This window comes from Schistocerca nitens, chromosome 1, assembly GCF_023898315.1.
Source record: "Schistocerca nitens isolate TAMUIC-IGC-003100 chromosome 1, iqSchNite1.1, whole genome shotgun sequence".
NCBI classification, from domain to species: Eukaryota; Metazoa; Arthropoda; class Insecta; order Orthoptera; family Acrididae; genus Schistocerca; species Schistocerca nitens.
This window is the reverse complement of record NC_064614.1, coordinates 304,500,130-304,512,358: the sequence shown is the minus strand read 5'-3', so window position 1 is coordinate 304,512,358 and position 12,229 is coordinate 304,500,130. Positions and strand designations below refer to the sequence as shown.

Sequence of the window (12,229 nt, the reverse complement as noted above, 5' to 3'; positions counted from 1 at the left end):
CATGTGGACGAACAGTTCGACGACGTTTGCAGCAGCATGGCTGCGGTTGCCCTTGACGCTGCATCACAGACAGGAGAGCCGCGATGGTGTACTCAACGAAGAACCTGGGTGCACGAATGCCAAAACGTCATTTTTTTCGGATGAATCCAGGTTCTGTTTACAGCATCATGATGGTCGCATCCGTGTTTGGCGACATCGCGGTGAACGCACATTGGAAGCGTGTATTCGTCATCGCCATACTGGCGTCACCGGGCCTGATGGTATAGGGTACCATTGGTTACATGTCTCGGTCACCTCTTGTTCGCATTGCCGGCACTTTGAAAAGTGGACGCTACATTTCAGATGTGTTATGACCCGTGGCTCTGCCCTTCATTCGATCCCTGCGAAACCCTACATTTCAACAGGATAATGCACGACCGCATGTTGCAGGTCCTGTACCGGCCTTTCTGGATACAGAAAATGTTCGACTGCTGCCCTGACCAGCACATTCTCCAGATCTGCCAGAGGTGGTTGTTCTGGGTACTGATTTCTCAGTATCTTGTACCCAAATTCCGTTAAAATATAATCAGAATTCAGTTCTAGTATAATATATTTGTCCAATGAATACCCGCTTATCATCTGCATTTCTTGTTAGTGTAGCAATTTTTTTGGCCAGTAGTGTAATTTTTACTTACTATAATATTATATAGCGCGACCGCTACGGTCGCAGGTTCGAATCCTGCCTCGGGCATTGATGTGTGTGATGTCCTTAGGTTAGTTAGGTTTAAGTAGTTCTAAGTTCTAGGGGACTGATGACCTCAGAAGTTAAGTCCCATAATGCTCAGAGCCATTTAAACCATTTTATATAATATTATACAATATTTGAAAACCTATCAGGCAGTACTGGTTCGACGGCCGTTTAGTAAGTAATACAATTTTTTTTTTCTGAAAGCAAGTTGATGTTATTCATGCAATACGCAATATTATTTACCGCTGTTTTGGATACGAAACTGTTTTTCAACATAAGCTCTGTTCAGCGCGACGGCCTTATGCCATCATAGTGGGAGAACCTTTATGCCTGCATGGTACCACTCTACTGGTCGACTCGAAGTCAACGTCTTGTCACAACGTCCCCATCATTCTAATACTGCTTCCTTTACTGCACCCTTTACTGGGCCAAGCCGTCTCTAGCAACCTTGATGTCGACGAGACGTAAACCAAATCCTCTCTCCCTTTTCCTTCGGGCGTGCAGACTTGTGTGAGGCCTTGTATTGTCACGGAGAGAGAGAAGTTAGTTTGCATCATTGTGTGACGAACACATTGAAGACGTTTTTCAATTTCCTGAGGGTAGCACACTGCACTTCAGCGCAGATCGATGCACCAGGAGGGAGAACATGAGTCCCAAATGGCCGTCGCTGTGACTCTACCGGTTGAGGGTGCGGCTTTGAAGTTTGCCTTCGGATGAGAGGTGGTGTGGCGCCACTCCATGGACCGCCACTTTGTTTCCGGTTCGAAGCGATGATCCCATGTTTTATGACCGATGACGACATACGACAAAAAAAATTGTCATGACAGCCTAGTAACGCGCAAGCAACTCTGCACAGACGGCACTTCTTCGCTATCACGGACCTCCGTTAGGCTGCAAGGAACCTAGCGAGCACATAATTTCGAGTGCCCCAGCTGCTGGACGAGTATGTCAGCGCTACCAACAGAGACGTCCAGATGTACAGCGAGGTTTGATTGTGATCCCTCAATCATCTCGAATGATAGTGTCCACAGGTTCCGACATTGCAGGAGTCACAGCTGTGTGTGGCCATTCGGCACGTGGGAGATGGGACAGGTTTTGCACAACCTCGTTGCCGTGATGACAGTCGCCTTGTCCACTGACTCACCATGTTTTCGTTCACTGCCAGGTCTCTGTAGACATACTGCAAGCGCCTGTGAATATCCGTGATGCTCTGGTATTCTGCCAAAGAAACTGAATGGCAGCTCTGCTTGGAAAGGATCTCCGTTACAGATGCTATTTTGAAAGGTACGTATAGCGCCGCCACGTATCCGAACTTCATGAAACTATGGCGTCTGAACTGGAAATATACAACGATGTCTCACAACAAATTCCGCACTTTTTCAACCGAAACTGTCCGAAAAAGATATGTGTTGCATTACTTAATCAGCGCCCCTCATACTTCAGTTAAAATAAGAAATGTAAAACAAGTTGAGATTGTTGTATTAGAAAAATACAAAATGCAAAACTGTAATTGAGGCGATCTCTTGACAAAGGGCCTGCAGCCTCTTGGACCCCTTTTTCCAGAAATCTGTTATAATGAACTGCCATATTAAAATTTACAATCTCTGAGATTTTCGTTTTGATGCGACAGCACTGCGCGAAGTTATTAATTTGTTTGAAACGTCATATTCAGAAACAGCTTATGACATTGGGAGTGTGTCATGGTTAGTTGTACAAGTTATTGTATTGTAAGTTATTGTATTGTTTTATATGTCTTGTATTACTGGATATTGTATTTGTATTACTGTACATAGTATTACTGTACTCTATTAAGCATACTATTAAGTAAGTTATTGTAGCTGTGTTTACCACTGTTTTAGGGTTTCATATAATGGATAATGATGAAGAAGTGATTACAAGCGAATTTCTTCCCCGAAAGTAAGTGGGTGCGAAACTTGAGGCTGATAAAAGAAAACGACAAAACGGAAAAATATATACTGCGCGATCTGGTATAGCTGTAGCTGGCAAGACTTTAAAAGCAGTAAAGGAATGTGTTTAAAGGAGTGTTTCAAGAAAATATACTCTGAAGCTCAAGCGAAAAAGTTTAACTATTTTACTCCCACATTAAAACAGAGCAGGATACAAATATAGGTCAGTGCGTAAATAAATTCGAAGATGAAATAAAAAGAAATACCGTGAATCCAAAACATATACGCCAGCATATATAGGAATATGTTACTGTAAGTGAATGGGAACCTGTTAACGTATGTCGAACTATGATTCACGCTCTTTACCAAATTTCTGTTAAGCGGATACGTGTTATTGTGAGGAAAGTGACTAATGGCTGTTCCCGTGTGGAAACAAGAGGCTCACATACCAATAGGCCTCATAAGCTGGACAGTCACGTGTTTGATCTATGAAAGGCACGTCTTAACACGATTCCAGGCAATACAAGTCATTACTCACAACACAAATCTGAACGGAAATATTCTGAAAACCCTGAACTGAATATAAAAAAGCCGTATGAGCTGTTTCGAGAGTATTACAAAGAAAATACAAAAGAATGTTTAAAAATAACTTACAAAATGTATTTTCATTATTTCAAGTCACTTATTATGTATAAGTTCGGTACTTCAAAAACTGATGTCTAACTTCTGTACAAAGTGTAAGTAGAAGCTAACAAATGATCCTAAGACCCTTGTCAAACAATGTATTTGCATAACCAACGCCAAGTTGAGCAGCACAACAGAATACGAGAAGTCAAGTAAAAGCGAAGGATCACACTCGTCTTGTTCCTGAGTTCGACTATGGTCAAAATTTACTGGTTCCGAAACTGAATGTGACTAGTTTCACAGACGCCTCCTCTAGAGTTACATTTTTAATGTCCACATTCTCAACAATGGATCGTCCTACATGTGCAGTTTTGTGGAAGGGCAAGCCAAGAAAAGAGCTGACTGTTATTTCATTTCTGTTTCACTGCTTAATTAATCAGATGAATGGTAATATTAGTCTGATAATTTTCTTATCTGTCGCAAGTGGGTGCCAGAACAAAAACATTTACATGATGCAGTTTAGCTTATGATTCGCCAAAAAGTTTAATGTGGACATTGACCACATCTGCCCAGTCAGAGGACATTTATTCAATCAAACCATCGAAATTTAGGGTCTTGTTAAACTTGCCGTGAAGAAAAAGAAAGTGGTTGGCACTGCTAAACCTCGTCTGAAGACCATGGTTGAACGTTGTACTAACCCATCACCTTTCAATGTTTTAATGGAACTTGACATTGTAAAGAATTGGGCGGAAATGTTGAAGCCTCTATTCGGGGCAAAACTAAGAACAAAGAAGAGTATATTCTAGATCCACAAAATATGTGCAAATAAAATACACAAAGGTTTGTTCTTTACTGTGCTCTACAACTTACACTGAGATTTATATACCACTCCCAATATGGGTTACAAGGAATCCAAACTCGAATATTAACTTGAATCAGGCCCAGTATAATGGCATTAAGTTAGCAAAAGTGAAAGATGTTACAAATATTGTCTTCATGTCAACCTCAGACAGAAATTAGCTTGAATATGTAACAAAAGAAGTTCAAATGAATTTCTTGTAAATGTGTTTTTAACCCACAAGTTTCGTTTCTTTGAATTTATTTATTTTCCTATCTATCATATATGGCATTTTCATTTCAGTGACCCTCTCTCCCCTATTTCATGATAATACAGAACGTGCTGCCCTTCTTTGAACTTTTTCGATGTACTCCGTTAGTTCTGCCTGGTAAAGATCCCACACCGCGCAGCAGTATTCTAAAAGAGGACGGACAAGCGTAGTGTAGGCAGTCTCCTTAGTAGCTTCATTTTCTAAGTGTCCTGCCAATAAAACGCAGTCTTTGGTCAGCCTTCCCCACAACATTTTCTGTGTATTGCTTCCAATTTAACTTAATCGTAACTGTAATTACTAGGTATTTAGTTGAAATTGCGGCCTTTAGATTTGACTGATTTATAGTGTAACCGATGTTTAACGGATTCATTTTAGCAGTCATCTGGATGACCTCACACTTTTCGTTATTTAGGATCAATTGCCAATTTTCGCACCATACTTATATCTTTTCTAAATCGTTTTGCAATTTGTTTTGATCTTCTGATGACTTTACTACTAGATAAACGACAGCGTCATCTGCAGACAATCTAAGACGGCTGCTCAGATTGTCTCCCAAATCGTTTATATGGATAAGGAACAGCAAAAGGCCTATAACACTACCTTGGGGAACGCCAGAAATCACTTCTGTTTCACTCCATGACTTTCCGTCAATTACTACGAACTGTGACTTCTCTGACAGGAAATCACAAATTCAGTCACCTAAGGACATCACACACATCCATGCCCGAGGCAGGATTCGAACCTGCGACTGTAGCGGTCACGCGGTTCCAGACTGAAGCGCCTTTAACCGCACGGCCACACCGGCCGACAATCTCTCAATTGCTGCCGATACTATTTCTTTGAATTGAAGCCACATCTGATCCACACTTATATTATTAATCTGGAATGAGTGGAGATTGTCTCTCAGGAAGGCGCCAAGTGAATTTTTATCTGATTTTTTGAATAGGTATATGTTTCGCTTATTTTTCGATCTCGCTACGACAACCTCGTGTGCACTAATCCCTGAATCGGTTTTGATGCTCATTATTAACTCAGAATTATTTGTTGGTAAGAGGTCAAGTGTGTTTTCACAACCGTTTACTATTCGCGTGGGATCATGAACTAACTGCTCGAAATAATTTCAGAGAATTGGCACAATTGCAGATGATATTTTATGCGCACCTCCGGAATTAAACATGTATTTTCGCCAACATATCAAGGGTAAATTAAAGTCACCACCAACTATTATCGTATGAGTGAGGTACGTGTATGAAATTAAACTCAAGTTTTCTTTGAACCTTTCAGCAAATGTACCATCTGAATTGAGAGGTCGGTAGAACGATCCAATTATTATTTTATTCCGGTTGCCCTTCCTGTCACCACCACATACCTCCCGGGGACGGAAATGGTGTACCCCAGCTGTCTGCGCCGAGTGTAAAGCATAGTGTGAATGTGTTGCAAATGTCTGCGATCCGTGTAACTGAGGTGAGACGTGGGGACCAGCCCGGCATTCACATAGTGGGATGTGGAAAACCGCCTAAAAACCACATCCAGGCTGTCCGGCACACTGGCCCTCGTCGTTAATCCGCTGGGCGGATTCGATCGGGGGCCGGCGCGCGTACCCGAGTCCAGGAAGCAGCGCGTTAACGCTCTCGGCTATCCTGGCAAATACAGACTTTATAATAATCAATGATATTAAAAATGACATTCAACTTACCTTATAGATGGAAAGTTCCATAACTCAGCAGGTGCCGCTCTTCTTGAAAGGCCCATGCACGCCTGCCAGTAGCAACGATGAAGTGACCTTGTTCGTACCGTGGCGAATCATGAAGTAGTCTACAACAAAACTGACACAGCTGTCCTGAAGTGGAAAAATTGCGAGATTGAGTTGTGACGTTTTTCGTGCACATTGAGGCACTTCAAATGTATTTTTCAATAACAAAAACTAAAAATTGCCATTTTTTAACTTGTGTCACTTTTCTTGCCAGGGTACGATATGTTAGCATGGCTGAAAGAGAAATAAAATACGTAAACTACAACCACACGAAGAAAGCTGATAAACTGAATATAAGCAAAAAGGTCGATATGGAAAGAGACAGAACATTCCAAGCAGTTTTGTGTAGTGGTCGAAAGTATCTGTAATGGTACACCTGAATTGACTTATTACATGGAATTTAGGTCAAGAGCTGATGGTAAACAAAGCATTTTTCATCTCAAGCAGTCGATTGGGAATAGGTTTACTGGTCGCAGTCGAACTCGGATTTATGCAAAGAGCGGCGAGTTGAATTGCATCACAACGTCGCTCATAAAATCGAAATCACCATCGATGTATTGCCAATATTGCACATTCCTTCCCTGGAGTAGTTAACCACGCCCTACAATTAACAGTAGTAGGGTAAAGTAGTAACAAGGATTTGAAATATGATACGGTCGAAGATTGTTAAAAACGAAGTGTGGAAATGCATTAAAAACGGATAATTACTAAAAAGAATAGGCGAGGAAAGAATCTGTATCGAAGATCCCTGTCGGAAGAAGGGAAGGGTTGACGGGAAATCTCCTACGGTATTAGCCTGGCTCTCGAAAGTGTAGTTGAAGGGAGAAACAGTAGGGGCAAATCAAGACTAGAATAGGCAGAATAGACATTTCAGGATATTGGGCTTAATAGTTACGTAGTAATGAAAAGATTAGCACAAGATAAGATGAATAGCGTCAAATCATTCGAAAGACTGATAATATAAGAATAAGAAAAGCCTTTCCAATTGGCTTCAAAAAAGTAGTAATTAGTTATTTTGCTATTTTTCTGGTAGTACCTACTTACGAGTCGTAATTTGTAGACAGCGCTCATCAGCTAGTGTTGTTGACCTCCGGTTACAATACGAGGCAGATTTTTAATATTTTATGTTTCACCTTAGCAGCTGAATGTTGGAATGACGACAATGTATTGATCTCCAATTCAGTGGTTAACTTCCCATTCTGACGTTCACACGTGCCGCTGTGGTCAAGAGTATTTAGAAAGATACCTCCGATAAAAAAAAATTAAAAATGTAAGCTATGGAAGTCATGAGGGTGGTGTGAAGAACTTTCTTGCATTACTATTTGGTTCGAATGCTTCGATATATACTTTGTTCCCGACAATTTTATATCTGGTTTGATGACAAGAAAACAAGTGATTTAGACAACAGAAAGTGCTTACACCAACATTGTTCAGCCCGTGTAGAATGGGAATGGCCAGCCAACACAGCAGAATAGCAGACATTTTATTTATGCAGATACTCTTGCTCTTACCACATGCGATCAAACCTTAATGCGGTCGAAGATAAATTCACAAAATCCCACTCTAATGTGTCAACTTATTACAGAGATAACGCGCTGACAAGAGGACCGCGCCTACTCGTCATCACTGATTTCGTCCAGATGTATGGTGGACGCAGTGCTTGGCCATAAATGAAAGTCGGTGAAGTGGTAGCTGCAGATGGCCAAGTGTTTATACAAATTAACATTTCTGACGCTGGTCGAGCGCGGCGTGGGCCATTTATGTTACGATTGCTGCGAAGCAGCTGTTGGCACAGCGGAAAGAGTACAGAATGATAATCCGAAGGTCGTACCTATGCGGAAATCTTTTCTTATTTTCAAATTTTACTTTATTTACCATGCAAATAAGCCGAAATGAAGCTCAGTATGCTGTCTTTATTAATATTTTCATAGAACGCATATCAAGGAATGTCAAACGAAAAAATTTGGAATTGTAAATATATTTTCCAGGAAAAGATAATACTTACAGTGTCCACGAGGACTGTGCAAATAACTTTCCAAGAAGGGATTGAAGTTCAAACCTACAGGACTTCGTATTCCGTAAGTTTCATATTGGCCTTCGAGCAGCTATCGCCAGCTAAACGGGAACAGTTTCTCGGTGAAGTAAAATGTCTCGTCGAGAGAGAAAACGGAATCATATACCGAGAAGACTGCGTCAAAATACGTTCCACTGTGCATCACCAGCTGCCCTCGCGCAAATATTTGGCGAAATGAGCTACTTGGTTTGCTGCCACACTGTGAGATGAGAGAGAACATTTTGTGAATGCAAACCAAGTTTGTTTTGCTATAGAAACTTTTGAAAAAGACCATGTAATTCTAAAAATGCGTCGTTTGTAACGTGTCCAACGTGCCGAGAGAATTACTGTTTCCCCTGTTTTTACGATGACTACAACACCAACAATAGTAAATCATCAGGTGTAAAAAAATAATAAAACTATCTGATTTTATATACGAAGTTGTGTACGCCTTTAAATATCTTCCTGGAAATTTATTTACAATCTCAAATTTTCCTGTGTCTTTTCTTTTCAGGTCTTTTACTAAAAAATTAATAAATACAATATATTGAACATTATTTAGGTATATTTGCTGTGAAGGTAACATAAAAATTGAAAAGAAAGTTTCCGCATATGTACTCGACGACACGACCTTCCGATTACCGTTATGTGCTCTTTCCGCTGCGTCACCTGGAGACTGGAACCCAGACTAACATAAACAGCTGAGGCGTCGCCCGATCCGCGAAATAAATTATTTTTCTTTAAACGCCTCGGCATTTGCAGCTCCCAGTTCAGTGACTTTCATTTCTGACCACGCCCTGCATATACCATAAATTTGGACTAAATCGGTGGTGAGATCAAATCCTTCAAAGACTGAAGAGCGTCTTTCATCGGTATGGCTTGCGTCGATTTAAATTCAAGAGGCTTAGGAAGTCAAAGAATTAGCTTTATGAAATAAAAAAAAATAGCTTGACTTTGGAAAAAAAGGACTGTCTGTTCGAAAGAATACTTCATATCATATCTGCGAGACCAAAATCTGGTGCTGTTTAGCATTCAGTACCGTGTATCTACGTCCTGTCCGCAACATGCTTGGAGCGTCGTTGAGATGTTGTCCACAAGCTGGTGGGGACGGGGCTGCTCAAGCCTGTCCCATTCTTCGAGTGAAACGCTCCTGAGGTCATCCATTTTTTGAAAACGGCTCCTGAGGCCATGCGCATCAAGTTTCAGCTCCTCCCAAGTAGGTCTCATCTCAGCCAATCAATCCGTTTGATTGCTATATCCTAGAGGAAGCAGCTCGCAAGGTGGGCGAGATGTGTTCATGCGTTGTTGTAAGGCCGACCCACTGATTTTTACTGTGAGACTAGACAATAAGTTGGAGTACTTTGTGTCGACCACGTACGACTCTCAATTGTCATCGGAGCAATAAAGATGTCCGGCATTTGTACTTGATACTGGCCCATGTCCCACATTCATGCTGAAAAATGAAATGTGCCTGTGGCATTATTTGCTGAGAGACCCCACATAGAGCATTCGGATGCTTGGTGCAGTTCATTTATTTGATGGCACTTCGGTGACATGCGCGTCGATTATAATGAAATCAAGATGAGGGCAACACACGCACACAAATCCGAGCTGAGAAAATATTCGATTTCCTTCAAAGAAAGGCATTTACTGAATGGAAAATGGCTCTCTTTTAAATATTAGCACATCATTACTTCCACAGTATCGGGCCGCGCGGGGTAGCCGAGCGGTCTTGGGCGCCTTGTCACGGTTGGCGTGGCTCCACCCAGTCGGAGGTTCGAGTCTTCTCTCGGGCATGGGTGTGTGTGTTGTCCTTAGCGTAAGTTAGATTAGGTAGTGTGTAAGCTTAGGGACCGATGACCTCAGCAGTTTGGTCCCATAAGATCTTACCACAAATTACCAATTTTCACAGTATGGGGATAGTCAAATGTAAATTGAACTACGAAGCATTGTTTCCATAATATCTGTAGACTGTGTATTCTGCTCTATCTCTTCAGTACAGGTTACATGAAATCATCAGAATGATTTCCATCAACATATTTATTTAACGTCATGTCTCACGTTTCATTAAATTACTGTAACTCCTTAGTTCAGCTTCTATTTTATTTCTTTTCTATTTTTCCTTCTCTCTATCACGTTGTTCTCGGAGAAGCCTCTTTTTGCCTTCTCGTTCTTTACGACTCTTTTTCTCACGTACGGCTTGTATATCTGGATGCTCATCACGTATTGTTTTCTTTAATAGATTCACGATTTTGTTGTTTCGTTTTGCCACCCGAATTTTCCGTAGGCCTTTATCTCGATGAAATACGACCTGACCAACTTCCATGCTATCTGCTATTTTTCAAGTCGAACCACACTGTGTAGACAACATCTGCATCAGTTTCTTTGTCCTAAATGCTGCTAGGTTTCACAAGATGAGCTGGACCTTCTAAACCTGAAGTTGCTACATCATCTAGAGTCTGACCAGACTGGAGTCAGATACACAAGGGCAGTCGAAACCTTGTCAACATGAAACGAAACATCTTCACGCCATCTCCATTTGAAGAGGTCTCCATTTTCGAATTTTCATTTTCCCATAGACATCATCATCATCCCTATTCGTACGGCACACACATGTTGTACATTTGTAATATGTAATGAATGTCACTGCATTAAACAAAAAGTAATCGACTAGATATTAATATCTAGGCTTCTAATCCATTCCATCGATTTGGTATTGGAAATCGTAAAATCTTCCACGTGTCTTTATACGATCGTAGTACGCACTTGTCTCACATACGTCTGACAGTTTGTTTCAGTGAACCACAATCACAACTCGGAGACTTCACAACACACTATTTGTAGAGTGAGTCAGAGTACCGACAACATCCTGTGCGTACTCTATTTCATTTGACCTACAGTTCCGACACCCACAGTATGGCAGTTATTTTTCTCGAACCATTTCAGTTCTTGGTAATTCCCGATGTGTTGGGAGTTCTTGTTCCAGCTCTAGATCTCTTACTTTGGTATTACTTGCACGTAGGTGTTCAGCATACAGTAGTAGCGGGTGTGTCAAATCCTATTTCTTCGTAAGACCGGTATATCGTGATGACTGGGTAGTTCCTAATTCTCTACTATACTGCGGAAATCTCTAAGCAAGGTCTCAGTTCTGCGAATCTGTGTTGGGTAGACCTTGCTTAACAGGGGAAGCCAGTAGACAGGGGTCGGTCTGATTGTAGCAGTAATCGTGCACATCGTGTTGTTGAGTTGCGCGTCGATGAGGCTGTTTTGGCAACTATTACTCCACACCGAAAAACAATACTCTGCGGCCGAAAAAAACCACTGCAAGAGCCGATATACCGAAAATATTCATTGAAGATTTACTGGTGAAATAAAAAACCATAGTGCATTTGTTCTCCGAACACAATGTCAGCACTGAACTTAAATAATAAACACCTCATTGCCCTCCATACGACGAACATTCGTGTGCTGAAAATCATATTCACCGTCGCCACAAGACAACGAGCTGCTAGCACCTCCTGCTTAACTGGCAGACATTCATCATACCCGACTGTAACATTGTCCTACCTCTCTGGCGAGCCTCAGACGTGCGTTGGCTTCTGTACGCCTTCACACTCTTCTACGACGGTCATCGGACGTCAAACTCTGCACTTGTATGTGAAGAGAACACGACGCCATTCATCCAGGTTTCATTGCAGACGATCAATACCCCATATCAGCGCACACTCCGCTGCAGAGTAAAAATCTCATTCTGGAAACATCCCCCAGGCTGTGGCTAAGCCGTGTCTCCGCAGTATCCTTTCTTTCAGGAGTGCTAGCTCTGCAAGGTTCGCAGGAGAGCTTCTGTAAAGTTTGGAAGGTAGGAGACGAGATACTGGCAGAAGTAAAGGTGTGAGACCGGGCGTGAGTCGTGCTTCAGTAGCTCAGATGATTGAGCACTTGCCCGCGAAAGGCAAAGGTCCCGAGTTCGAGTCTCGGTCGGGCACACAGTTTTAATCTGCCAGGAAGTTTCAATTACATCTTTGTTTGCATAGCTATTCCTCATGCTGGTTAATT

At 41.7% G+C, this 12,229-nt stretch overlaps 1 pseudogene; it reads right to left on the bottom strand.

Moving 5' to 3' along the window:
* Nucleotides 1-10,176: 10,176 nt before the first annotated feature.
* Nucleotides 10,177-10,732, bottom strand: LOC126235539 (coiled-coil domain-containing protein 25-like; annotated as a pseudogene).
* Nucleotides 10,733-12,229: the final 1,497 nt, after the last annotated feature.